Here is a 27,784-nt window from a genome sequence, read left to right as displayed (position 1 = left end):
GGTCCTCCGTCCTGTAGAGTTTGGTCTTTACCATGTGCTAATTCCAATGGTCTGGCGAGATGCTCAGCTGGCACAGGGCTTACCATGCAAACCTGAGGACCTACATCAAAAGGCTGGGAATGGTGGGGTGAGCTTGTAATCCCAGCACTGGTAGGAAGTAGGGTTCAGGGGTAGAAACAAGATCCCTGTGTTTTACTTGACCAGACATTAGAAGGTTCCAGGTAAAAGTGAGAGACGCTATTTTCCAAAAAATAAAATAACAACAAAACAATAGATGGCATACCGAGGTACGGCAGCTGAGACTGACCTCTGGCCTCTGCACACATGTGACTGCACACACTCTAACATACATATATTTACATACAAAAGACATTTTTAGAAGTTTAAGAAGATCAGGGTAAATGGGGGGAAATGGAGGAGGTGTACCGTTATGGGTGCTTGGAAGGCTCTTGTCTGACGTTAGAAACAATTTCTTCAAGAACAGACATCTGAGCTGAAGAGCGTGCACCAGGAAGAGCCAGCCATACACATAACTATGGAACTAAGTTCTGGAAGAGAAAGCTGCAAGGTCTAGAGTCCCAAGGTGAAATTAGCTGGGGATGCTTGAAGCTTAGTGAGTAACAGATGATATGAGATAAAGTGCAAGAATTCGGCTAGATCATCCTATGACCTCTACACACGTGTTATATATGTGCCTGTGCTCATAGATAGGGAGATAGACACACAGAGTTCACCCCCCCCCCCCACCAAAAGCACATATATTGGAAGGAAAAAGGGAAGAAACAGAGAATATCAAAGGTAAATGGTGGTACTACAACTGATTCACCACAAGAAAAACACAGTCAGATCCCTAATTCACACTTTATGCAAAACCAAATTATTTGGTGGATAAAAAAGCTACGTATAATGAATAAAAACATAAAACACTGAAGTGAGAAACCAGAGGTTATCTTTATGATGCTGAAGTAGATTTTATAAATTAGGAATGTAAAAACTCACTTAAGACTACATAGATTTCATTATAATCAAAATATGTAACTTCCACATAATATGATGGCATAAATTAAAAGCAAATAGCATACTGATGGAAGACGTTTGCAACACTAAATCTCCAGCATAGCTCTCGCCATCAAAAGGAAATTCAAACTACCCAGTGGTGGATGGATGCCTTCCTAGGGAGGAACGTGAACCACAGAAATACGGAGAAGTTTTCCACATCACTAACAATCAAGTTCCCCACAAGCTTAGAGCAGGGTGAGACAGCATTTTATACCCATCGGAGTAGCAGAAATCTGAAGGCTGACAGTGGCATTTGGCAAGGAGTGAAAGCAAGCAGGCACTTCAGCTGTGGCACTTGGCACTGGAGAGCAAGCTGTCAGCCCCTAATTAGACTTCCAGATGCACACCCTCCACAACACAAAGATCCTACTTCAAATTAGACACTGTTTGAAGAGGAGCCTCTTGGTGCTTTGTGTGGAGCAAGCCCGATTACCCCAGATACTTGCATAGTCTACACAGTTTAGCATCCCTGTGCTCCCATCCCAGCTCACAAAAACATTAGCCCAAGTTTCCAAATACTCAAGGGAGCTGAGTGACACCAAGAAGGTCTTTTGGGAGAAATTCTTGCTCATGTTCACCCAGTATGGCCTTGTGCTCAAACAGCTTGAACCCTACACAAACTCCACAGTTGCACACAGAACAATCAAAGTTGCAAGGTGTTCTAGTTGGCTTTCTGTTGCTGTGATAAACATTAAGGCCCAAAGCAACTTAGCTTATAAGGAATTGTGTTAGTTGTGTTTCTATTGCTGTGACGAAACCCCATGACCAAGGTAAGTTTTAAAAGAAGGCATTTAATTGGGCTTATTGTTTCAAAGGACTAGAATCCATGATGGCAGAGCAAAGGTCTCCTGGTAGGAAGAGCTTGGAGTTAACATCTTAATCTGAAAACAAAGCAGAGAAAACACACTGGGTGTGGTGGGAGTCTTTTGAAGCCCCAGAGCCCTCTGCCGGTGACAAACCTCCTCCATCAAGGCCACGCCTCCAAATCCTTCCCAAATAGTTCCACCAACTAGGAACCAAGCATCAAACCTCGCCTATGGGGTCCATTTTCCTTCAAACCACTGCAGTAGTATTCTGTCATCTAGGGAACTCAAGGAAGGAACGTGGAGGCAGGAACTGAAGCAGAGACCACAGAGGGATGCTGCTTACTGGCTTGCTTGCTCTCCCTTGATCAGGTGCCTTTCTTTTATAGCCCAGGCCTACTTGCCTAGGCATGGCACCGCCCTCCTCAATCAGAAACTAAGAAAATGTGCTGTAGGCATGCCGATAGGTCAATTCGATGAAGGCATTTCCTCAGCTGAGGGTTCCCTCTTTCCAAGTACGCCAATTTGGCAACTGAAGTTAACTATGACATATGTTAAGGGTTGAATCTGAAATATAATGCACAAGCTCAGGTTCTGAGTACTCAGTGTCCAGCTTGGTGCACAGTTTTTGAATGTTGTGGAGCCTTCAGGGAATGAGGTATGAGTGGTGGAAGTGGGTAACTGGGAGCAGGCTGTTGCAGGCTGTTGTATGCATACCCCCCAGTTCCTCTCCAAGCTCTCTGCTTCCTGCCTCTGCCTCACACTCCTGCCACCATGCACTGCTGTCATGTCTACTCTGGTGTGACAGACTGAGACCCTCTGAAACACAAGCCAGCAGAAATCCTCCATCCTTGAAGCTGCTTCTGCCTGGTATGCTGTCACGGGGACAGAACGGTCACTAATGCAATGTGCACAGAAGTGTCCATTATTATGAGCAAAAACTATACATGAACAGAGAACTATGCAGCAGTGAGGGACCCAGTGTTCTGTGGAACAAAATGAAAATGTCTAAAAAATATAAGACAGTGACTAAAATACGCAATATAGAATGAAACAATTTTAAAAAAAAGTTTAAACTCCACAAAACCATAGCAAGCATACACACACATAAATAGATACTTATCTAATTCATAATAGTAGTTTTCTGCGACAGCCAAGGAGAAATTGGACTGGAGAAACCAACACATGGTAGTTAAATTCTGTGTGGTTTTTTTTTTTTTTTTTAAGTAAATATGGAATGTGGAACCAGTGTGAAAAGGAACATTTGGTTGTTCTGAGTGAGAATCACGGATGGAGTTTGTGTTTGACTGTGTTTCCACGCTGTGGACTGCTGCGGGGACCGCGAGTGGATGAGCTGAGTGAACAAGAGAGGCTGTTCTGGAAGGAGGGCCTCTAGCGATGCCTGCCTCTATGGCTCTGAGCTCCCGAGAGCAGAAGATGACCACTGTGCTCCGTTTCTTCATCACACCACATCCTTTACAGAAGGACACTTTCCCTCAAAGCTCTCCCTGCTTTCCAGGCCATGAAGCTGTCCTCTAATCCAGACAGGCACTTGTCAACTATTAGGTTTTTAGCGAAATGGCACCTTTCACTGTTCTCTAAGGAAGTAGCCCTCCTCAACCTCCCGCCTCCATTTTAATCCTGTGATTTTTTTTTTTTTCTGAGCAGTTTTCCTTCTAGTGGTAAGATATAAAAAGCACCCAAGCTCCCTTTTTCAGCTGTGCAGTTTCAGTAGGGTAAGTGTGTTCACACTGTTGTGAAACTGCAAGCAGCGGCCATGTTCAGAGCTTTCTCGCTATCTCAAACTGAAACCCCTTTCCCACTTAGCATCCATGTCCATTTCCTAGGTCCTCACTTCCTGGTATCTTGAGTGCTCTGTCTCTGACTCGGACTCTTAGGACACCACATAGGTAGACTCATGCAACATTTGTCTTCCCTGTTAGGGCTCCTTGCATTTAGTGGTTTTGTTTTGTTTTGTTTTTTGTTTTTTTGTTTTTTTAGACTCATCTCCATTTTACCATGTGCCTAAATTTCATGGTCAAATGACTTCCGCTGAATGGTGAGCCACATTGTGTTTATCCATCTGCCAATGGAGTTCTGAACTGTCTCCAGCTTTAGCTCTTTTGAAAAGTGCAGCTATGAACATCAGGGTACAAACATTTGCTCGTATCCCTACTTTGAGACCCGTGCCTGGTGGTGGAACTGAAGAGTCACGTGGGAAGTTTATGACGCATCTTTTGAGGGTCGGCAAACTTTAAGAGAGCAGCACCTCGCTTTTCCACCAGCGCTGTGTGGCAGTTCTGGGTTTTTCCTCACTGTTGTCAATTCCTGTTGTTTCTTTTAGTTTTCTTTGTTGGTTTGTTTTGGGTTATGGAGACAGGGTTTCTCTGTGTAGCCTTGGCTGGCCTGCACTCACTTCGCAGAACATGCTGGCCTCAAGCTCACAGCAATCCAGCCTGCCTCTGCCTCCCTGAGTGCTGGGATTACAGGCATGGGCCACTGTGTCTGGCTGTTGTTACCTATTGTTAAAGCCACTCAGAGAGGTCTGAAGTGGATGGTTCTTGACTATAGTTTACTCTGTTCTCTTTATAATCAGTGCTAAACATTATCTGAGGGTTTTTTTTTTTCTTCTGGAGGTGGAGGGGTTTTGTTTTTCTTGACTAGTTGATAGCATCTTAACACTCAGGCTAGGTTCAGCATTTTCCCAGATGTGGTGCACATAACATGGCTTCACTGAGGGAAGAAACTGGGGAGGGAAGACTCCTAGTTTTAGAAGCTAAGAAATGAAGCCAACTTCAGTGGCTTTTTATCATAATATGTGTTTAGTGTCTAGAAATTCAAGAGGCCAGTGTGCGATGGCGACCTTGATTTCCTGTGCTTTGGTTCCTCTCAGAAGTTTTTCCAAGCATTTTATATGTGAAGTTTTTCTGTTCAGTAATGCTGTTTATCTTTTTATGCTGATTGTTTACATGTGAAGCCAACTGTTTCATGTGGTGCTCAAAGAAAATTTTATCACTTGCAACTTTGAAGGCAGACCTAGCTGTGATGAGGCTGGTGTGGTGTGCTGGGCTCTGCCACCAGACTCTGCTTAAGGAATTTTTTCAGTGTTTTTTTAAAGATGTATTTATGTATATACATGAGTGCTCTATTTGCATGTATGCCCACATGACAGAAAGGGCCTGTGGAAGAACAGCCAGTACTTTTAACCTGCTGAGCCATCTCTCCCAATGTTATTACTATTCATTGTATACAGTTTAACTTATATATTAAAAACTACTGTTGATGTGAGACACAACTTAAAATTTTACATATGAGGCTAACAGGATATTTCAGTAGGTAGAGGTGCTTGCTCACAAACCTGAGGACTTGAGTTCAATCCCTAGAAAACACACACACATATATATATATCCATACACACACACACACACACACACACACACACACACACACACAATGTTATTTTAGAGCTGGAAAGATGGTTTAGCAGTTAGAACTCTGGTAGTTCTCCCAAAGGGTCCAAGTTTAATTCTCAGAACCCATTTGGGTTCTGAGAGTTATAGATGCACAGCCATCTATAACTCTAGTCCCAAGGGATCTGACACTGACTTCTATCTGCCCTCCGCAGGCATCTTCATGTAAGGGCTCTATAAAACTCGACAAACAAAAGCAACTTGAGAGAGTGAAGGGTTTATTTCATCTTACACCCTTCAAGTCACAGTCTATCCTGAGAAAAGTTATTGCAGGAACTCAAGGAAGCAAGCTGGAGTCAGGTACTGATGAAGAGGCCATGGAAGAGTGCCACTTACTTGCTTGCTCCTTGTGGCTTGTTCAGCCTGCCTTCCTATACCACCCAGGACCCACCTACCCACGGGTGGCATTAGCACATCAATCATTAATCAAGACAACACTCAACAGACTTGCCTGTTGCCCAATAAATGGAGACGTTTTCTCAATTAGTACTCCTAACCAGCTGACCCTAGCTTGTGTCAACTTGACATAAAGCCTAGCCAGTACAATGGGTCTGTTAAGACAAATCCCAATACAGTCTAATGTCCTTGTAAAAGAGGAAGGGTAAACACAGAAAGAGATAGCAGAGCTGCAAATGCACAGAGGGAAGATCCTATGAGGACAGTGCGGGGCAGCCATTGGCAAGCCAAGAAAAGAGACCACAAGCAGCTCACCCTGTCACTGCCTTGACCCTGAACTTCCAGCCTTCAAAACAATGAGGAAATAGCTTTCGCTCATTTAAGTGCACAGTCCACCTCATTTTGTTATGGGAACCCTAGAAAAATAATATTGTTGTTGGCCCAAAGCCACCTACCTTACATATTAAGACCTTGCACTTCTTGTCGCATCCTCTGGGACCTAATGTCACAAATTATCTCCTCCTGACTTTTAAGGATTAAGTTGTAGATTTTTATTACATTTGCACAGTTGGTGTGTTCCCTGGTTTTGGGCATGCCCCTTATCGATAGAATCACTGTAAAACAGATTCCTAAAGTGTTTGCATTAGTTATTTTCATGTCCCTGTGGCCAACATACCTGAAGGACAACTTAAAGGAAAGACAGACTTGCTGTTGATTCCTGGTTCTGAAGGGTTTAACCTAAGGTTCCATCAACCAGAGCAGAATGCCATAACAAGGGAGCATGCGGCAGGGGAGGTTCTCACCCCATGATGGACAAGAAACAGAGAAAGGAGGAGATGGGAGGCCTAGAGTAGCCTTCAAAGCTAAATCAGCACAGACTCTTCCCTCCAGCTAGACCCCATCTCCCAAAGCTTACAGTTTTCCCACCAGAGTGCCCAAAGTGGGAGCCTATTGAAAGCACAGTGACACTCTAAGTCCATTCCTTCTCTGTTCTATTTGGCTCATTCTGAATACTTTCCACACTGCTTCTGTTCCTGGGCGCTGGGGTTTCCAAGCAGATGCCTATTCCCGTGGCCTATTGAGTGGCTTGTTGCAGACAGGAAGTTGGTGGGGGGAGGGGGAGGGAGCGGGAGCAGGTATAGGATCTGAGAACTTACTAGCTATGTGCAATCTCAGACAGGGTATTTTTTTTTATCCTGGCTCAGGTTCTTCAGTTCCATGGTACATTAATGTATGTGTTATTTTCAGAGTTCCTGGAAGCATTAGTGTCACCATGAGTGATGGGCATGGCATCCTGGATGGCTGATGGTTGGTCCCAGTCGATGGTAGCTATTTTAGGTAGTTGGGAAGTATCTGTTTATTTCCCCTTTTCTCCCCTTGTGGTCTGAGCTTATACAAGCTGTGTAATGTTTGCTTACGTAAGAGATTTAACTAATTCCTTCTATTTGATGTACGCACTGTGCCTCCATATGTCAGCACCACAAGGCGTGGCTGCTTAAGGGGTTTTTGTTGCCTGGTGGATACATGAAAGACATAGCACAAGACGTAATGAAGTAGGAAGCGTGTAAATCTTTTGAGGGTGACTATGTAACCTTTTAACGTCCTCTTCTATTACTGACCCTCGTTATTTTATCTGCAAAATGGGGGGCTTGGTCTAGAATATATCTCTAGTGTATATTTTTCTGAAACTGTTTACCCCAAAATCACGAGGGCCCAGAGAATGGACAGTTTTCAGTCTCATCTTTGTATTACGTAACCCCTCCTCCTGTGACCGCCCTCTCTCTATCCATTTTCACTATTTAGATAAAATCTTATTGGCTTTGCTTCTTTGCCGAGACAAGGTGTCACACTAGAGTCAAATTAACCTAGAACTTGCTATGTGGTCTAGGCTGGCCTTGAGCTCCTGGCAATCCTCCTGCCTCGGCTTCCTGAGTACTGGGATTGTAAGTGAGAGGCACCACAGCCAGCTTTGGACACCTTGATGTTTAGTTAAAACAAGCAAACATAAAAGCAGCCTTTATCAGCTTTGGAAAATTAAAATCAATGAACTTGTTTCCTGTACCACTTGGGATTTCCTTCTAGAGGGATGCTGAAAAACATTGCATAGAACTCCCAACTTGCACTATGTTTTATGTGTAACCGATCTCCTAAGATACTGGGTTTCTGTTATGGTTTGGATGCGAAGTGTCTCCCAGTATCATCAGTGGATTCGTACATTAGTGAATGACTCAAGATGTGTTGCCGTTACTGAGAGGTGTGGCAAATCTTCAAAGGTGAGAGCAAGTTGGAAAGAATAAGTCACGAGGTTGAGTCCTTAGGGGTCTCACCCTTCTCTCCCTCTGTCCTTCTTGTGAGAGCAGTCTCCTGGTCCATATGTTCCTACCACCATGATGTTCTAGCTTACCTCATAGCGATGGAGAAAGCCAACTTTGAGCTAACCCTCTGAAACCATGAACAAAACCAAAGAATTCTGCCCTTACATTTATTTAAGATTACTGCCACAGCATGGGAAGCTGGCGGCGTGGGAAGATGGGCTTGTCTACAGCATCCTTGAGCAGAGCTGGGCAAAGGGGTTCTTTGAGTTCCTTCTGCCTCCTGCACCACCTGGGCCCTGGTGCCTGTATCCAGAGGGGGAGGAGTACAGAGGAGCAAGTGGGTGGGAGGCTGCCAAGGGGAAGGGTGACAGGAGTCTCATTCATCCATACAACAGAACAATGAGAGCCGCATCTGCCACAGGCCTGCCCTCCATGCCCCAGTGTTTACAAGCTGCTCTGCAAAGCAGTTTGGCCACACAATTGACATGGGCGAGGCATGCTTACTGACTAAAGCTGAGTCTCCAGGGGAAAGCCATGCTCTTTAGAGGGAGCATGATAGATAGGTCTAAAGGGTCTCAAGGCACAATGCCCGCACTACCGGTTAGTTCACCAGCATCCACAGCCAGCTTCGTCCTCACCACGGTTGTTATCTATTCAAAACCAGAGTCAAAGCTGCCAGGCTGGATGCAGTAACTCTGAGAGAGTCTAAGGTGCTATTATCCTGAGGTCTCCTTCCTGCCCTCACAGCCCTGATTATATTGTAAGTAACTTGCTGCACTCCAGAATCTCTTCCCCCAGAGACCAGGCAGGCCTGACACCAGCTGCCCGCTGACAAGTGCCCTCATGGAGGACATGTCGCCAGTTGTTAAGGAGAACATCCCAGCGTTACATGTATTTTTGAGAGAGCTCTGTTCTAAATATCTAATTATGCGAATTTCGGAAACTGTGATTGAACTATAGCCAGCTAGTGGAAAATTAGAAATCAATTGGAATTGTCACTGACTTGAGACTGACGGTCCTCCTCCATGACTCACCCTCTCTGCTTTGTGCTCCAGGCTTTGAAGAGGAACCCAGAAGAAAGAATGTGGGGAAGGAATAGATGACGCTGGTGCAGGCCAGACAGAAGCCAAGGGTCCTTCCAGCGAGAGCAGGCTGAGGGCGAGAGACAAGCCACTAGTCAAAGGTAAGTTCTCTCAGTTCCGTGAGTACCAAAGCCTCAGATATCCTGTGAACACACTCTGAGGGTGTCCAATGGAGAGGGAGTAGAGCACACACTACCAAAACCATCCAAACATTTGTATTGCCATTGACAAATAAAAGCAAAATGCCCTAAAGTTGAATGCTAGACTTTCATTTCATAGAAGTTCTCTTCCTAGAGAAAAAAATAATAAACTAAAACTAAAAGAAAATGTTTACAAATTAAAAATAGCAGTTGTACTGCACTTTAGACAAACTGCCTATAATATATTGCTAAAATTTTGCACAAGCATTCTATTTATGATTTTTTTTTCTCTTAAAAATGTCTTGTGCATGTATGGGGAGTTTTGCCGCATGCATGTCTGTGAACCTAGTGCATGCCTGGTCCCCACAGAGGCTAGAAGAGAGCATCAAAGTCCCCCGGGATAGTTGTGAGCCACCATGGCAGTGCCGGAAGTCAAACCCAGGTGCTCTGGAAGAGCAGTTGGTGCTCTGGAGCACTGAGAATCTCTCTAGCCACAAATTATTCTTTTCCTATTCACAGTTAAACATGTAACTGGCTCAGGTCCAGTGAACAGATGAACAAAGCTAATGGCTGACACTTGGTGATTTTTGTTTGTTCTTTGACAATCTCATACATGTGTACAACATGGCTTGATCACATCAAACCCTTCCCCTTCTTCCTTTTTTGTCAGATCCTCCCAACACAGCCCCTTTCAACACCAATGTCCTTTCCTTCTTTTTCAATAACTCATTAAGTCCAACTAGTGCTGTCCATATGTGCACGGGTGTGGGTCATCCACCAGAGCAGATGTCCTCGGCCTTCCGAACGCTGCCACCCTTTAACGCAGTTCTTTATTTTGTGGTGACCCTCAAACATAAAATTATCTTTCTAACTGTAATCTTGCTACTGTTATGAATTGTAATGTGAATGTCTATGTTTTCTGATGGCCTTAGGAGACCCTTTGAAAGAATCATATGACCCCCAAAGGGGTCACGACCCACAGGTTGAGAACTAATGCACTAAGGACCAGACACCCTTCTTGGGGAGTCACCCCCTAAGGAAAATTGATTATTCCTTCCCCACAGCCACGAGCTGCCAGTAGCTCTTCATCTAGGGCTGGGCCTGCGGAGCTGTTCCCCTATTTATGCTGGAAATTTTTGACAGGCTTGTAACTCTCACTCATATCTTTCCTGCCCCCTTTTCCCTGACTCTGTCTCCTTTCCCTCTCTCTTAAGGTATGGTGAGATTAATATAAACAGCCTATTCAGGGCTTGAACATTCAACAGCCTCTTAGCCTCAGCTCTTTGACCAGGTGTGAATAGGGTATCAGGAAGTCTAAATGTCCACTGAAGGCTAGGTTTGGTTTCTGAACTGTTCCCACAGAGTTGGCTCGAAAGGCATTAAGAACCATGGTGTGCTTAGCATCAGGAGTCACGAGAGAAATGGAAAGTATACTGTGGGCTGCTGAGACAGTTCAGGAGTGAGAGCACTTGCTGTATAAACCTGCAGCCTGTGTTCAAATGCCTGGAACCCACGTAAAAAAGCCAGGCATCGGGAGGGGGGCCCGGGGGGGTAGGGGTCTTTAATCCTAGCACTGTGGAGGCAGGAAAAGGAGGAACCCTAAGACTTGCTGGTTTGTCAGCCTAACTCAGATTTGGTGAAAGACCCTGTCTCTCAGGAGTAGGGGCAGATGATAGGCCAGGGCACCAGTGGTGGTTTGAATTAGAATGGCGCCCCCTACACTCACAGACTTGAATGCTTGGTCACCAGGCACTGACATTATTGGGAAGGATTAGCAGGTGTGGCCTTGTTGGAGGAAGTGTGTCGCTGGGGGTGGGCTTTGAGGATTCAGAAGGCCAGGCCAGGTCCCAGTGCCTTGCTCTTCCTGCTGCCTGCTGATCCAGAGGTAGAACTCTCAGCTACTTTTCGAGCACCACCTCTGCCTGCATACAGTGAAACCATCAACAAGCCCCCAGTTAAATACTTTCTTTTATAAGGGTTGCTATGGTTGTGGTGTCTCTTCACAGCAGCAGAAAACTGACTAGATAGCACCTCATCTTTCTCTGTTCTAGCTTTAGCGGGCGCACAAAGCACTAGCACAGGTGTACACATACACACACACACACACGTATATATACACACAAACACCTGTACAAACATGTACTTGGCTTTTTTGAAAGTGGACTGAGCTGCTCACTACACTTCCAGAGGTCTTGAGTTTGACTCCTAGCACCCACATCAGGCAGCTCACAACCGCCTGTTACCCCAGCTCCAGATGCTTTGGCTACCTGCATGCACGTGCACAAACCCACAGAGACACACACGCACACATACCCAGTGGCTAGGAGCTCCTGGTCGTACAGAGGATCTAGGTTCAATTCCTAGCACCGATATGGCAGATCACAATTATATGTAACCCAGTTCCCGATGACTCGATGCCCTCTTGTAAGTTCCATGGGCACCAGTCTCACACATACGGTGCACAGAGATACTTGCAAACAAAACATGCATACATATAAAAATTTAAATTCTTAAAACAAAATTAAGAATAGCAAAGCTCTGGAGCAGAGTCAGGGGACCAAACTCAGATCCCAGCTGAGCTTTTTCCTCAAACCCCAGACCTTGTGATTTCTCTTTGAAGTGATGCTTCATGCTCCCAAGTTCGAGAAAGAGAAACAGCAACAGATTACTAGCTAAGTTCCAGTCACCATGTTAAGTCCTTTACAGGTTTTTTGCTCATTGATGCCTTTGTAGAGGGAAGAGACATTGTCGTTTCCGGTTCATGGATGACGACAAGAACAGAGAGGTCTGCAACATGCCCAAAGTCACACAGCTAGGGAGAAGCAGAGCTGGTCTTGTTGGGGGCGGGGGATGGTTCCATGGCTGCTGACCTCCTAGCCACTGCTGACCTCAGTAGCCCCCACTCTGAAGAGTACTAGAAGCAGGAGAATACACGCTGCAGGCTGTGGGAGCTTCCAGGGTTCCTACCTCCAGGCTTTATCTGGAGAGCTAGATGGAAAGGCCTGGAAGAAGTTCCATTTTCTGGAGTACGGCTTCTCACCTGAGGCATGCAGATGCTTTGTTTCTAGCTTGGCGCTTTACCATTTAGGCTTTTCATTAACTACAGTTATGATGGTGAGCAAAGGAAGCCTACGTAGCAAAACAAAACAAAACAAAAACAAAAAACAAAACAACAACAACAACAACAACCCCCCCCCCCCCCCCGCAGGATTTCAGAGGCTTTGGCAGGGAGGAGATTTTGGTAGACAAAAATCTCCATGAAGTCTCCACATTGAAGGGAAAAACGGGAATGCACATTCCTTCCTCCGAATACCCACGTCTCACAGAATGGAAAGTTAATGTAAAAAACAAAGTAAAACAAAACAAAAACAAAAACAACAATCATGGCTGTGTTCAAACAAACTCTGGGGTGTTAAAGGGAATTTAAGTTACTTTATTGCAAGAACTCTCAGACATTTAAAAAAACACAGTGAATTACCAAGAAAAGGATAGGAATGTGTGCAGACTACTTACTATATAAGCTTTTCCTTAGTTGTTTTATCCCTAAGTCCTTCCTCCCTGAAATCCTGAGTGGCATTAGCTACATTTTCTGGCAGGCTTTTTTTGATCATCTTTTAAGTAGGGATTTTCCAGATCCACCGCTAGGGGTCAGTCGTGCCCCATCCAGCGGCACCCTTGCCCTTTCCTCCTCCGTATTTGTGGCACCTGAGGCAGGCTGACATTTTTAAGTAGACTTTGCCCGCCATGCTCAAGGGATGCGTGGAGGAGGTAAGAAAACGAGGAGCCCTGTAAACAGCCTCACCATCGGAGCCCTCGCCTCGAATCTGAGCTCTCGGGGTTCTCAGCCCCAGTTCCCCTGGGGATATGGCATTGGTGTTATCGCAGGCTCCAGGGGCACCTGTGGGCCTCACTGGTGGCCTCTGAGGAGAAATCCCCTCAGACACTGTGGGAGCCGCATCGCCTCTTCCGGCTGCTTAAGCTTCCGCTTCCTGTCAGGCCTGGTTGGCCACTCTGAGGAAACTGCTGAGAATGAGGAGCGAGGAGCGGCACTTGCTCAGTGCCCCAGGCCTGACTAGAACTGATATGCCTATCCCAGGCCAGGATAGACAGTATCAGTCTCCCACAGAATTCGAAATGGTCTCAAGATTCCTTCCTGACTCAGACAGGCGTTACTAATCAAAGGCTGCTAGTTAACATGACTGGGAAACTCTCTCCTTGAAGAAGGTAATGTGAGTTCCTTCCACTTTTGGAACCTTTTCTGGAGATTCGGTTGACTTTCTCTAACTTTCTACCTGACTGGGATATGCAGGCACACGCACGCACACACGCACGCACACACACACTCACGTCTGCCAAATATGGTGGCACACACATGTAACCCCACCCCTGGGGAGGCTGAGGTAGGAGGGTCTTGAATTTGAAGTCACGTCTCAAGAAAATGGTGTTTTGTTTTGTTTTTTCTATTTCTGGCCCATGTTAAAGTGTATGTCTCTACAGCCTCTGCTTGTCTTTACTATAGCTTCCCCAAGATGCCCTACTCAGAACCACACCTAACTGAAACAGGGTGCTGTCATGTCCCAGCATCAGCAACAGGCACAAACCTGGGCCACCCTGTGACTTCCCTTCTGAGTCCCGATAATGTCATGTGGCATATATCTCACTTTAATTAGCAAGTCCATGGAGCTATCAGGTTCTGCGAATAAAGTGCTGAGAAACAGTGTGTGTGTGTGTGTGTGTGCACGCACGCGCGCATGCGCTAATTTCAGCAAAATCTATGTCAGGTCTGAGAAACAGGACTTTAAACCTCGTTAGATCTGACAGCCTTGTCTCTGTTGAATGCTGAGCACATATTTAGCATTATAGAAATCAAAGACAATAAGGCATAGCCACTAGGCATGTTTCTGTCCTGAGGTGGGGCTCCCTCCTTGGCTTAATTGGTATTAGAGTCTCAGGTGACTTACACGTAACACCTACCTCATATGGCTCATTTGTGTAGTCAGTGCTGCCACTGTGAAGATTGTACGGAGCTGGGAATTTGATAGCATTAATTGCCAGACATTTAAAGTACTTGTAGGTGCCCCTAACAGAACCACTATGAAAGATAAAGACAAAAGCAGCCATGTACACTATTGAATTCCAATTCCATCAGCTATGAGATCCGACAGCTAGGTCCCAGGGTCAGTATTTAACCCATAAATGGTGCCTTGAGAGTGAACGGTGGAGTGTGCTGCGGGAACAGCGCACTTCCAAAGCTGGCTTTAGGAAAGTGTCACCCATCACTTAGGAGAGAGAGAGAGAAAATAATGCGCAGCCATGTCCAACTTTGCTGTTCATTCTCCAGAAGATTTCCTGTGAAATTTCACACCATCCACATGCTTGTGACAGCTGTATTGACGGTTGACATTTTTAAAGAGCCTCCCAGAAGTACTTGGGGGAATTTATAGTGTCAGGAGGAGAGGACACAGGCACATTGGATATTGGGAAGAAAGCATGCTGGCCATACTACAATGAGAGATTAACTGTGGACTGAGACAGCTCTGTAAAAAGCTGAGACACGGTGGGTGTCTTTAGGGAGCAATAGCATACCTTCGGCTTCCCCGTCTGCCTGAGGCTGCATCTGGTCATGTTGCAGATGGGAGGTAGGAGACCCAAGGGTAGGAATGAAAGACTGTTAACTTTCCAAGTCCTGATTGTTGAAAGGTAAAGTCAATATCAACCTCATGCATTTTATGAAGGCTCCGTACAGCCTGTGGTTCAGAATCTTTTTTTTTTTTTTTTTTTTTTAAAGATTTATTTGTTTTATATGGATGAGTGCTTTGTCTGTGTGTACACCTGCATGCCAGAAGAGGGCGCCAGATCTCATCATAGATGGTTGGGAACCACCGTGTGGCTGCTGGGAATTGAACTCAGGACCTTCTGGAAAAGGAGACAGTGCTCTTAACCACTGAGCCATCTCTCCAGCCTTGTGGTTCAGAATCTTATACTCATTCTTTTAGCTTTACCTCAAGACAGTAGCTTCGAAAATTAACTCAGTGTTCCTCAGTGAATCTTAAATGTAGCTCTTTATGGTGAAAGAAGCTACTTTGATTTCAATTAGGAAATCCACATTGGGATGGGGGGACTTGACAGATATCATAGCAGTGATTTTGTCTTCTAGAAGTCATTTGATTTCTGACAAGAGAAAAAAGGACCTCATTTGTTCAATTTTTTTTTATTAGCAGCAAAATCAAGGGGTTTTTCTGTACATGTATTTTCCATATGTATATCTTATGAAAATCATTGGCGCCAATCCCTAGCATAACTTTAAGAAAGAAAAGAATTAATTTGGAGGTGACAGACTGAGGGGGGAAAGGGGGGCATCTTCGTGATCCAATCCAGGTAGTTAGAGACAGTCTGGGTGCTCCTTATCCGAACTGCTTGAGAACAGTGTGTTTTAGATTTCAGATTTATTTATTATTTTGGAAAAAGTACATGTACAAAATGGAGTCTTTCCAATAAGATCTGAGTCTAAACATAGACTTCTTTTATGTTTCTCATGCAGTTCATTATGTCTCGTTTACATGCAGCCTGCGGGTGATTTTATACAATATTTTAAATAATTCTGTATGAGAAGCAATTTTGTGGGGTGGAATTTTCCATTGTTGATGCTTAAACAAGCTAGTATTTTGGAGCATTTTGCATTTGGTGTTTCTGGAGGCATTCAACCTGCAATCCCAAATCATTGGATAACGTGAACGCTCAGCTTCTGCCTACTGTGCTTAGTTGGTATTGTGATTGATAGACCGGTCTCCTCCAAAGTCCCACTCCCTCCTTGAATCAGATGGTGGCTTCCTCTTTCAGATGTGCTTGTCAGTGTGGCAGTTGTTAAAGTCTTTGTAGTCCATGCAGATTCCCACCTACAAGGAAGGTGGCACTGCTGAGCAACACTGGTGCTCTCAGTAGTGTTTTCCCTGCCTTTAATCCCAGGAGGAAGTGGTCAGATCTCTGACCTCCGTGGGTGGGTTCCAGGCTAGCCTGGTCTACCAAGTGAGTCCAGCACGGCCAGAGCTCCTGTTACACAGAGAAACCCTGCCTTGAAAAAGAAAAAAGAAAAGAAAAACAAACCCAAATCAAAAGATAAAGATCTCTAGTTCCTCCACCAGTGTTGGCACCAAAGGAACCTTATTTAGTTTGTATGTCACACTCAGCAGAAATGCTGCCTTGAGCAGCGGAAGTGTTTTTTTCCATGCCTGCATATTTCTTTATTGCTTGTCATAATGAAGTAAGTTACCAGTGACTCGCTTTACCTATCCTTCTTTTCTCTCAGGGAATGTTCTGGAAAGCAAATATCTTTCAGCAAGCTGGCAAAGCTCAAGTATCCCTTCTCAGAAAAAAAAAAAAGTACTAGTTAAATTTAAATTGTACTGAAATGCCATTATTAAATGTTAAACACATCTATTATGTAAATACTCTAGTTGATTTCTACAATGAATATTTCCATTTGATTGGTTTTTAGTCCCATAAAGAGGTCCATCAGTGGCGCTTATTTTATTAAGACAAAATATAAATCCTGGAGCTGGATATTGTGGCTACTGTAATGTTAGAGCTATGGGGAGAATATGCAGTACGTTGCACTTATAGTACGCAGTATGGTACAAACAGATCTGTGCTTTCTGGGCGCAACTCAGCCAGGGGAATGGTGGCATTTGTGCAGTTTGATACCCCCATTAATGACTGGAGGGGTACTAGATTTAAGTTGGGGGTGGTGACGACAAGACACGCAATTTTCTCTAATCTGTTTTCTGTTCTTGAATTGTCGTCAAGGGTCCTTTGAGAATCATGGATGTCTGGCTAAAGTCCCATGGTCTCTGAACTGGGCTGGGGGCAGGGTTGACCACAAAGGGACGTGGAAAGAGTCTCTGAGGTGATGAGACCACTCAGTTTTAACTGTGGCGATGGTGATGTGAGTTCACACACTTTTCAAAAACTTAACAACCCGTACATTGGAAAGGGTAAATCCTGCTATACGTAAACTAAGCATTAATGCTAGAAGGAAAGAAAGGCAAAGAAGGAGAATGAAAGGCTAACCAGTTACTACCAACCGCTCTTACAGTCTCTCCTGTATTACTACGGAGGGTTCATGTAGCACTGGAGGTAAAGTGGGAAGACCTTGAAACAAGTGCGCCCATGTTCCAGTGCTGGCTCCGATGCCTGTTTGCTGTGAGAGCCACAACAGGTTCACAGATATCTCCGTGCCGCCCTCATTAGAAAGTGCACGTGACCATGACTGTCTTTACCTCACATGAGTGTTTGAGGATTAAATGGAGTCACTTATGTAAAGTGGTTACAATAATGAAAAACAAACAAGTCAGCACATAGTGACTGTTATAAAGGTCTGTAATGTTTCCAGATACTTGGAAAGGAGCTGAGAGGCTGAGATAAAGAGCGTTGAAGAGGAGATTGCCTCTGTAATCGCGAAGATAGTGCCTGGCCAAGAGGAGCTAATCATTAACAGAAAAGGAAAGGCAGGGTTGAGCATGCGTCCCAAAGACGCGGCCACCCACTTGTTAGTATTTTGCTAAATGAACCTGGTGTGTGTGTGTGTGTGTGTGTGTGTGTGTGTGTGTGTGTGTGTGTGTGTGTGTGCGCCTCAGCTCTGAGCTGCATCACCTCCCTGCTGGACCACCCCACAGAATGCATTTCCAGAGGACATCACCAGAACATTATCAGCATTTCCAAATGAAAATCGTGCTCTGTAGCTAAGCACAAGGCTCCTAGCCCCTGAGTGGTCTGTGCAGCGACTACGTGCATTTCATAGATGTTTAGTGCCGTTCAGGTGGCCTCCATCTGCGTGAACCATTTGAAGCAAGACTAAATGCTTATCAGGTCAGTTTCCATTGGGGTCCTGCTACTGTTAGGCCCAAGGTGTTTCCCTATTTAGATAACAGTGTATGATTTAAAAAAAAAATATAAAATTAGCTTTAAGTGAAGTCTTACTTATTTTAATAATTTTCTGTACTATATTCTAGTCACCAGCCTTTTTTATGTGAGAAATCAGAACCATGGGATTATAGAAACATACCATCATGAAATAATACAGATATGATAAGTTACATAACACACAGTATGTCTAGTGAATCCTTTTAAAATGTCATTTAAGTCTCATTATTTGAGATTTTAAATTCATTTTCGTTTTATTTGGTTGGGTTTGGGCTTTGACACAAGTTCTCACGTTGTAGGCCAGAGTCACCTTTACCAACACAGCCATGCCCCTGCCCTTTACCATGGCTTTTCTTCTCCTCTTTTTCTCTCAAGGTCATCATGACCTTCTACCCTGAAACAGTTCTAAAATAAAACCATAACCAAGATGTCTTGTCATCAGCAGAAATTTTTGTCTCACAGTCTGGAGGCTGGAAGTTCAAGGTCAAAGCACGAGCTGATTGGGTGTCTGGCAAGGTCAGATAGATAGATAGATAGATAGTGTCCTTTAGTGCTGCCCTCTATTGGTGTTACGTGGTAAGGCAGCTCTCTGTGGCTGTTTTTACAATTTACTCATTCATGAGGGATCAGTCTTCAGGACCCAATTGGTGATTAGGTTTCAACATGAGTGTTTTAAGGAGCGAGAGGCACAAATACTCATAGCATAGCTAACGCTGCAGAGTAACACTCTGGGGACCCATTTTAAATACCAGAAAAATCAACAAAAGTGTATATGTCACACATGGACTGAAGGCTGTACCCAGCCTTTTGACTTCAAGACATGACATTGTGGTCGACAAATATGTTGGGCTGAATTCCTAGCCATGCTGCGGGGCTCTTGTGCCACAGGGTGGACATGCCTAAAGGCCATGAGAAGGACAGAGACAGCATGGAAGCTGAAGCTAGAATTCAGTGAGCTTCTTGTCCCACCTCAGCTGGAATCACGCGGGTCAGGAGACTCACGATTTTTCTCTGAACTGTGTAAGTCACAGAACGATGGGACAGGAGCCTCAAGTGTTGAGTTTTGAGTTACAAATGGATTTGAGATAGTGGGAAATTTTCTATGTTCAGAGTCTGTGAATAATGAAGGCCTGTGATGGTCCTTCCCTCCAACCATGATCACTGTCAACTAAGTGTAGAACTAACATGGGAAAAATGCCCAGGGTATCAAATTTGTGTGCCCAGACTCCACTGCTCCCCCATCTGCAGCTCAGTGGTCAGCAGGCCACTGCCTGTAGGCCCAATCCAGCATCCAGCTGCCTGTTAGGAGATTATGTTAGAGACATGCTCTTTCTTTTTAAATGCAGGCAGGGGATTTGGTGGCTATTCCCATGATCTATGCAGAGCATACAGAATTCACATTTTGGTCCATGATAGTTTTTACTGAAGCACCGTCATGCCCCGCATGTTTTTAGATTGCCCATCGCTGCCTCCGTGCAGCAGGATGAGTAACCACCACAAGAAGTCTTGGATGCCACAATGAGGTTGAATGTATCCACTATCTAGTGTGCTTTTGAGTACCATGAGACCATCGTCCAACTCAGCGGCTGGGTTCCTGAATGTAAAGTCTGCTTCATTTTGCCTTGACTTTGACTGTGATCTCGGAGATCTCTTAAACCAGGGCTATCAGGAGAATTTTCCATGATTCTCTATGTTGTCTAGATCTGCTTTCTCCAATAAGCGAGCCCCTGATGCGGGGGAACCATTGAATAGAATACTTGTCGCATGTGCTGGTGTGGCTGAACGTTTAATGCTTGTTCATTTTTTAAAAATTAAATTGAAGTATCCACATGTGACTCCCGGATACCTGTGTAGGTTCAAGATTACACACTGGCTGAAGGATGGGATGGGCTTATTCCTAACACTCAAAGATACAGAGCTGTTATGTAAAGCTCAGCTTGGCTTTCAAAGCGAGTCCAGGTCAACCAAGGCTACACAGAGAAACTCTGTCTTAAAAAAACACCAAAAACAAAAAGCAAAAGTTCTGGATTCTTGTAGAAAACTAGAACACATAGAGGTAACATGTTCTGAGAGGGTAAATTGTGTTTTCCAGCTGCTTCTGTGCCCAGCTATCATATATATGTATATATCATATGTGTATATATATCATTCATATATATATATTTTTTTCTTGCTCTCTTATTGTCATCTAGCTCAACCCTATACTAAAGTTCAGAGACATTAAGGACATCAGAAATCTTTATGTAGCTGAGGAGAACCTTGAACTTCTGATCTACCTGCCTTCCTCTCCTGGGTGCTGGGATCATAGGTGTGTCCACTTTATGCTACACTGAACCCAGGGCCTCCTGCATGCCAGGCAAGCACTCTACCAACTGTGCTATACCTGCAGCCTGTCATTCAGTAACTATCTGGCACATGTCAGGCTAGCACCAGAATCCAGGTCCTTGGAAGTATGCCTTCTCCCTGGAACCCTGAGTGAAATCTCCGCTGTGTGGTGGGAGTGGCAGGGTACCACACAGCATCATTGATGTGTATAGAGCTGGGATCTGTGGTTCCTGGATATGTGGAGGTGGGGCTGGGTACCTGTTTGTGTCTTATCTGTGTTCAAGTGTCTCATCCTCTTCTCCTTCACTGTTGGGGGTAGGTTAGAGGTGTGTGTGGGAGGGTGAAGTCTCTGTTTGCTTCCTCTCTGGGCTGACTCACTGAGAGGCACAATGGGAGTGAAGGCGTGGGATGGGGCGGGGGGAGTCCTGAACCTGTTTCCTTCGCAGACTTCCTCTCTCATTGTTTGCCTCTGGCACTGTCATGGCTGTCAGTGCTAGGGCTGCCCATCCTCCCCCACATCTCTGCTCCCTGCAACTCTTGGGTTTACTGAGACCCACTTCTCTTTTTCCCAGAATCCTTTGGGCTTTCTTCTAAAGTCCTAGGCAGTGATTTGCTGGGCCAAAATGAAAGTAGGCCACTTACTAAGTCTCTGAGGGAAGCTTTGAAGTGTGTTCTCACAGAAGGGGAGTTACGTGTTATTGGGTGTCACCCCATCTCCATGTTCAAGTCTGGTTAGGGTTCATTCAGAAATAGATACCCCTTGATATGAGTCCTACTTGCCAGTTGGTAGGAAAGTGGCCTAGGAAAAATCTGAGCCCTAATGTCCTCCAATGCCAGTGTGCCTGCTGCAGAGGGCTGTTGGTGAAATGAGTTGTGGTAGTTGAGAGTGAAGGCAAATGCCACCTATAAGAACTTGCATTTACCACTTCTTAGTTTTCTGACTTGCATAGTCTCTGCCCTCTTTTACCTGAGCATGGAGCCAGCAGCTTTTGCGTAGGGCAACAGGTGTCTGCGACCTGTGCCAATTGAGTATCCATGTGGTCTCAGGTGAGGCTGCCCCTCCCCTCAAGGGGTCGAAGTTGAGCATGCAAGGCAGGTGTGGTGGGGTCAGAGCTAGTGAAGACAGAAAAAGACCCCTGCTGGAAATAAGTCAGGTATCATCCTGACCCCTTGATGACCCCTGAGTGACTAGTAGAAGGGGCTGCCTCATTGTGAAGTCAGCACGGAGGAACGGAGTAAGAAAAAGAGGGGAGAGGCATCAAGTTGATGCAGAAACCACTGGACTTTTTATCTTGTAGGCTTTCCATGTTCATCATTGGACTTACTCATGGTTGCTTGGCCTGTTTGTTTGTTTGTTTGTTTTTTCTTGAGACAGGGTTTATCTGTGTAGTGTTGGCTGACCTAGACTTACTTTGTAGACCAGGCTGGCCTTGAACTCACATTGATCCACCTGCCTCTGCTCCCCAAGTGCTGGGATTAAAGGTGTGTGCCACCACACCCTGCTGCTTGGCCTGTTTAAATTGGGCTTTTAGCCTTTAAGTTGAAAGGTTTGGCTAAGTATCTCCTTTTTCCATTTCTCATTTTCCCTCAAACCTGTCTCCCAGTATATTTTGCAGTTAACATTAATCTTATTTCCTGACCCTAAGCCATCTCACTTACACAGCAGACATTTTCCTCCCAGGATACTTTGCTGCCTGGGCATTTGTTGCACTTGACTTTTCACTTGGGTCGTCTGACCTTCTCTGTAGCTCAGATCTTAGCAATAACCCTCTTGCAAAACAAGTACATCAATTTTCTATTGCTGCATAACCAATTACCATAAATGTAATGGCTCACACAGCACACATGGGTGGCTGTGGGTCAGGACTCTCACATAGTTTAATTGGGCCCTTTGCTCAGGGTTTCATCAGACTGAAATTAAGGTGCAGGCTCTGGCTATGATCTTGTCAGGGGCCCAGGCTCCTCCTTCACACTCACTGGCTACTGGAAGAGTATGGTTCACTACAGTTGTGGGACGGAAGCCCTCACACACCTGTAGCTCTCTCACACACAGCTGGCTCTACAGCAGGGCTGTGTGCTTCTTCAGAAACAGCAGGCTGACTTTCTCTCCCATCTGTCACGGTGCTGGAGGGATACTGCAGTGCCTTAGGCAGATAGCATAAGCTGCATCCTTGCTGTCTTCTCTGAGCTAGAAGTACATCGCAAGCCCCGGATGCACACAAAGGGATGGATTAATCAGGGAGTGCACACTTGGGGTCCAGGTTGGAAGTCTGCCACCACCTCTCACTGGCCTGTTCTATGCTAGGTAAATGAATGCTCTAACATGGACCTACAGCCCCCAGTCCAGGCTCTGGCCATCACATCCACTTGCTTGCTTGCTTGAGGCAGGCTCGTACCCTATAGCACAGTTTGGTCTCAGATGTTCGATCCTCCTGTCCTATTCTCCTGAGCACTGGGATTGCAGGTGTGGGTCACCATGCCTGGCTCATATTATTGCTTTTGCTTGGCTCTCACTGTGTCAAAAAGGTGCTTTTGAGTATTTTTTCATTCCACAAGCAAGCATTGATGCCCATCATGTGTCACAGGAGGTAGGGACACATTGGAGACTCAATAAGCCATAACTATTTCCTGCTCTCAAAAAATCTCCATGGATCCAGGAAAACAAACAAACAAACAAACAAAAAAACCAAATAGACTTATGAATAAACATGAACGTTCAGATTGAGTTAAGTCTGGAGACAAGAGAAAAATCATTCTAGGAAGTTATTTAACATAAGAACCTGGCTGAGGCTGAGTCATGAACAATTTCTCCAGATGTGGCTTTTCAGCTGGAAAGTTGATGCTTAGGCCATACCCAACCAGGAGAGGGAGAGGCCAGGGTCTTCTGCAGAGGTGATAGCACACAGGAAAGCCATGGCTTGCTGGCCACTGCATGAGAGCACTAGAAGGATGCCAGGAAGTGGGACCATGGTGACCAAACAGGTAGACAAAGCCCGGCCATGAACTCGGCGGTAAACCTTGAAGCCAGGAACACCTGCTTGAAATGTTACCACCTTATTACTTTTGTTGTCTTTTAACAGAGTCTCTCTCTGAACCTGTCACTCATTGTTTTTTGCTAGATGGACTAAGTGACGAGCCTCTCGGATCTGTCTGTCTGTATCCTGCAGCCCGAGGGTTACAGATGTAGCTAGCCACATCCAGCTAGCTACTGGAGATCCAGACTCTAGTCCATGTGCTTGCGCAGCAGTGGTTCTCCTCTTCCCTGGCGGGGGGTGGGGGGTCTGATGGCCACCAGCCCACTGAGGCAGGAGGAGCAGAAGATGAGAGGCAGGCCCTGGAAGGCAATAAGCACAGTGGAGAGCAAACACTCCGGGAACCACTTCAGGAGCTAGTTCAACTTGACTCTGGGAGAACAAAGGCTGTATATGGGGAGAATGGCGGGCTCCCAGGATAGGTGTTCACAGTTGTTTGAAACTTTAAGGATGCTTGTTTTACATTGGGCAGCACACTCCTATCATATGAACGGGAACATAGAAACTAATTATCCTATAGGCACAGGGAGGGGCAGAGCCAGCAGGGAGCTGTGCCAAGGGCCATAGATCAAATGTGATTAGGGGCATCTATGTCTAAAGACACTCTGCAGATGGAGGCAGGCAGAGAGCCAGAGGCCCTGCTGGGGAGAGGGAATCCCGCACTTAATGCCAAACTCTGAATGGATATGCAGTCTGGGAGTACTGCAGCGTCAAACAGCAGGGCCCTTCCAACAGGGAGCAAGCACTTTACCCACTGGACCACCTTTCCCGTCCTTTGAATATTCCTTTCATCCCTCAGGTGGTGAGTGCCTTAGAAGTCTTGTTTTTGTGTATCTCGCTATAAATAGATGACATGTTAGACAGAGCTCCTGTGGGTGTTCCTGAGGAGTAGCCAGCCACCTAAAGAAGCCTGCTAAAGCCAGTTTCTGCGTATGTACTTTCCCTCAGGCAGCACCTATGGTGGCATTAAAATACCACCCCTTGAAATGTGCCGCTGGTGGGTCCAGCTGGTGGCACTGCCTACCTGTGACGATCAGCAAGCCCTGTTAGCCACCCTGCCAATGGGCACCATTACCACTGACTTTCCCGCGAGGCTTTCATTGAAGAAATACCTTCCAATTACAAGGAAGCGTCGTTTTCCCCTGCTGATAGGAAGAACTGACTGTTTTCTCAGACTGATGGTTTTTAGCCACATGGTATCAACAACAGTGAGTGAAATGGGAAAGAGAGCCTAGTTTGAGTGCAGAGGAGTTTTATACCCCGCTCCCCAAATACAGTTCAGATGGGCAGTCTTCTTCTTCAGGACACTCTTAGTTATGAGAGGCACACATGGTTCCTGTTTAACATGCCGGAACAGGTATCATGTGTTTTGCACATGATCTAAAGCAAGGCATTTTTTTACCTGTAGCGCCCTCTCTCCTCAGAAAGTGATAAAATGTAACTGTGGTGTTTGTTAGTCTTGTGCTGGACATGGAAACACACGTCTTGAGAAACAGGGTTAAAACCATTCCATGTGCATACCTTTCCCCAGGCCAGCACCTTCTTCTAGAAAGAAATGTCCCAACATGACCCAGAATGGGGGAAATTCCAGAAGATTCCAAATCCTCTTGGGAGTTTCATAGCTTTTGTGTAACCAGAAGTTATTGGCAACTAGAAAGTTTCCTCCACTTTTCTGAGCAGTTTGCACTTTTTTTTTTTCTGTTGTCTCTTTCACATGCAGCTCACAGCCTATGAGACACAGTTTTAATTTCTTCATCCTGCAGCTTCAGGGAAAGCTGCACATCATTTGAATGCACAGTGAATCCATCACATTGTCTTGAGATAAATGAGGCAATCAAGTCCAACTGCACAGCAAGCTGGGAGAAAATGGGACAATAGGAACCCTGGCTATTTCAAGTACCTTTACGTATTTATTCTGCCTTAGACTCTGAAGACATCTGGGGAAGCCTGGTTAGACAGCAGGATTTCAGCAACACAGGATCCACTCCACCGGTGTGGTTCTGGAGAGGGACAGATGGAGGGGAGGGATCTGAGAAGTAGGCAGAAACAATGCGCGCACTTGATTGCCTTCAGGTGGGAGATGTGGTGTGAGGCTGGGGGATCTGATTGAAACATCAAATTTGCCTGGAATCAAATCTGACTTAAGTTACCTTGAATATGTTTCTTAACATCCCTGGACCTTTGTGTCCTTAACTGTAACCTGGGGACAATCAAGACAATGTCTCCTAAATAGAGTCACAAGGAGTGGAGTTGAAATTGCCATACATATAAGCACTTGATCCATTAGTAGCCAGTAAATAATAGTTATTTATTATATAAATTATTATATAAAATATATAATGGTGCGATTATATATTGATATGGTTGTGTGTCTTTAATCCATCCTTCAATAAGTGACTATTGCACCTCATATATGCCAGTCACTGTGCAAGGTATTAAGAGGATACTAGCTGAGGACATGGCGCTAACACTGGCCACCATTGATGCTGATAACCTGTGGAACTTCCCATTGCAACTGGGGAATCTGGGAAGGACGTGGGACTTGTCACTGGTCCCTTCTCAGTTCCCTTCTGTCACTTTATCGCCCCCTTCCAGCATCCAACCAAGTTAACTCTCTCCTACAACAAACCTTTAAATGACTAATTTCTAGCTCTGAGTCTTGAATGACCAGAGGAAAATCAATGCATAGAAAGGTCTGAACCTAGAAGTGCACCATTCGTCTCACTCCAGCCGTTTGTGTTTCAAGAGAAACTTGTACGGATAGATTCTCGTTAACCACAGTAGGAGAGGAGACTGCTACACAGGGGGCTTCCCGCTCCCGGCAGTCCAACGTGCCACTGCCTTTATCTTGCCTCCCTCCCGCTTCTGTTCACTCTCACCAGCTTTGGGGCTATCAAGAGGACGGGGATCCTGAAAATAGACACCGTGTCCCATGGTGAAATGCCAAGGAACTCCTTCTCCAAATTCCATGTGTCCCTTTCTTGTGATGTCAGGCATCCTCAGTTTGTCTTTCCTTGGTTCTGATTTGAAACTGTTGCTTAAATGTGCGTTTCCACCCAGTGAGCCAGTTAGCGTGGGTTCTGAGCTGGAGAGCTGGGACCTAGGGAAGCCTTGTCTGATTCATGCTCTCCTCCCTCCTCCTTTTTTCTCCTTTTTTCTGTCTCCTTTACCATCTCTGTCCTCACTGTCTGCGTGTCTAAACAGAGATGATGATAGCTGTATGCACATCTCAGGGTTGGTGAGCACATCAGAGACTTAATGGATGAAAAGTGATAAGCCTAGCTAGCACGAGGGACACGATCAACCCCAATAAATGTTCACTGCCACCATCACCTTCATCTGGAGGATCGTCAAGTGGGTAATATCTCTGACATATTAATGAACGCTCCGTCACTTATTTATGAAGAAGCTCTGGTTTAAAATTTGAAAAATTTTAAATCCTTGAGTCAAGAGTTTGTCCTGATTTGATTTAGATACCTGCTGAGAAGCCTAGGCTTGGAAACCTTCCTTCTTTGAAAGCTGAATGGGGAAGCTTGATGGAAAGGCAGTGTCTGTCCTTAGTCAAACTCCCAGCATGAATTTTATCATAGCTGTGTTCCAGAGTGGTTATCAAGTATGCTGTAAGTCACCCCAGGAAGGTATGCAGGCTTGGTTTTGGAAGTAGAGACATTTAGCTTTTTGAGAAGTCACAAGACAGAAGATTTCTGATTGCCCATGCTCCTGACAGAGAGATGGACTTTACTGACAGGTCAGGCCTGGAGTGACCCACATCCTGCCAGATGAGAAGTCAGCTCAGGAGGCCATGCTGTCTCCTCCTCTCTGCCCTGGGTATGAATGGTATCACTTAGACATGTTTATAATTGCTCAGGTGCGCTCTGCTGCAGGCCGAGGTCACATGTGCGGGTCCCGAGTTGAGTCCTCTTTGTAAGTCTTGAGGCAGTGAGAAGGTAAGCGGATTGTGAGTAAACTTTCTCCGAGCAAAAGCAGCTCACTATAGCGTGCTGTTATGAAGAAAATGAGGGAAGAGACTGCTACATGCCACCACATGGCTGGAACATGAGAATACTATAACAGGTGAAGGATTAATTAATGTAATTAATATGATTTTTCTGGTTTTTTGTACATCACATTAAATTTGGCGTTAATTTAAAAAAAAAAAAAAAAGCAGCTCTCAGAGAAGCCACAGCACAGTTGCAGATGAATGGTATAGCATAGATAGCCTAAGAATTAGACTCTGCCAGAA

At 45.2% G+C, this 27,784-nt stretch overlaps 1 protein-coding gene across 1 annotated transcript in view; it reads left to right on the top strand.

Moving 5' to 3' along the window:
- Frmd4b (FERM domain containing 4B) overlaps window positions 1-27,784 on the top strand; it is a 313,962-nt gene that overhangs the window by 76,660 nt on the left and 209,518 nt on the right. The window contains exon 2 of the mRNA XM_051154965.1: window positions 9,099-9,226. The gene's annotated coding sequence lies outside the window, so the exon portion shown is untranslated. The remainder of the gene's footprint in view (window positions 1-9,098; window positions 9,227-27,784) is intronic.

Source organism: Acomys russatus, chromosome 13, assembly GCF_903995435.1.
Source record: "Acomys russatus chromosome 13, mAcoRus1.1, whole genome shotgun sequence".
NCBI classification, from domain to species: Eukaryota; Metazoa; Chordata; class Mammalia; order Rodentia; family Muridae; genus Acomys; species Acomys russatus.
Note: the sequence above shows the minus strand (reverse complement) of the source record. Positions and strands in the feature narration are given on the sequence as shown.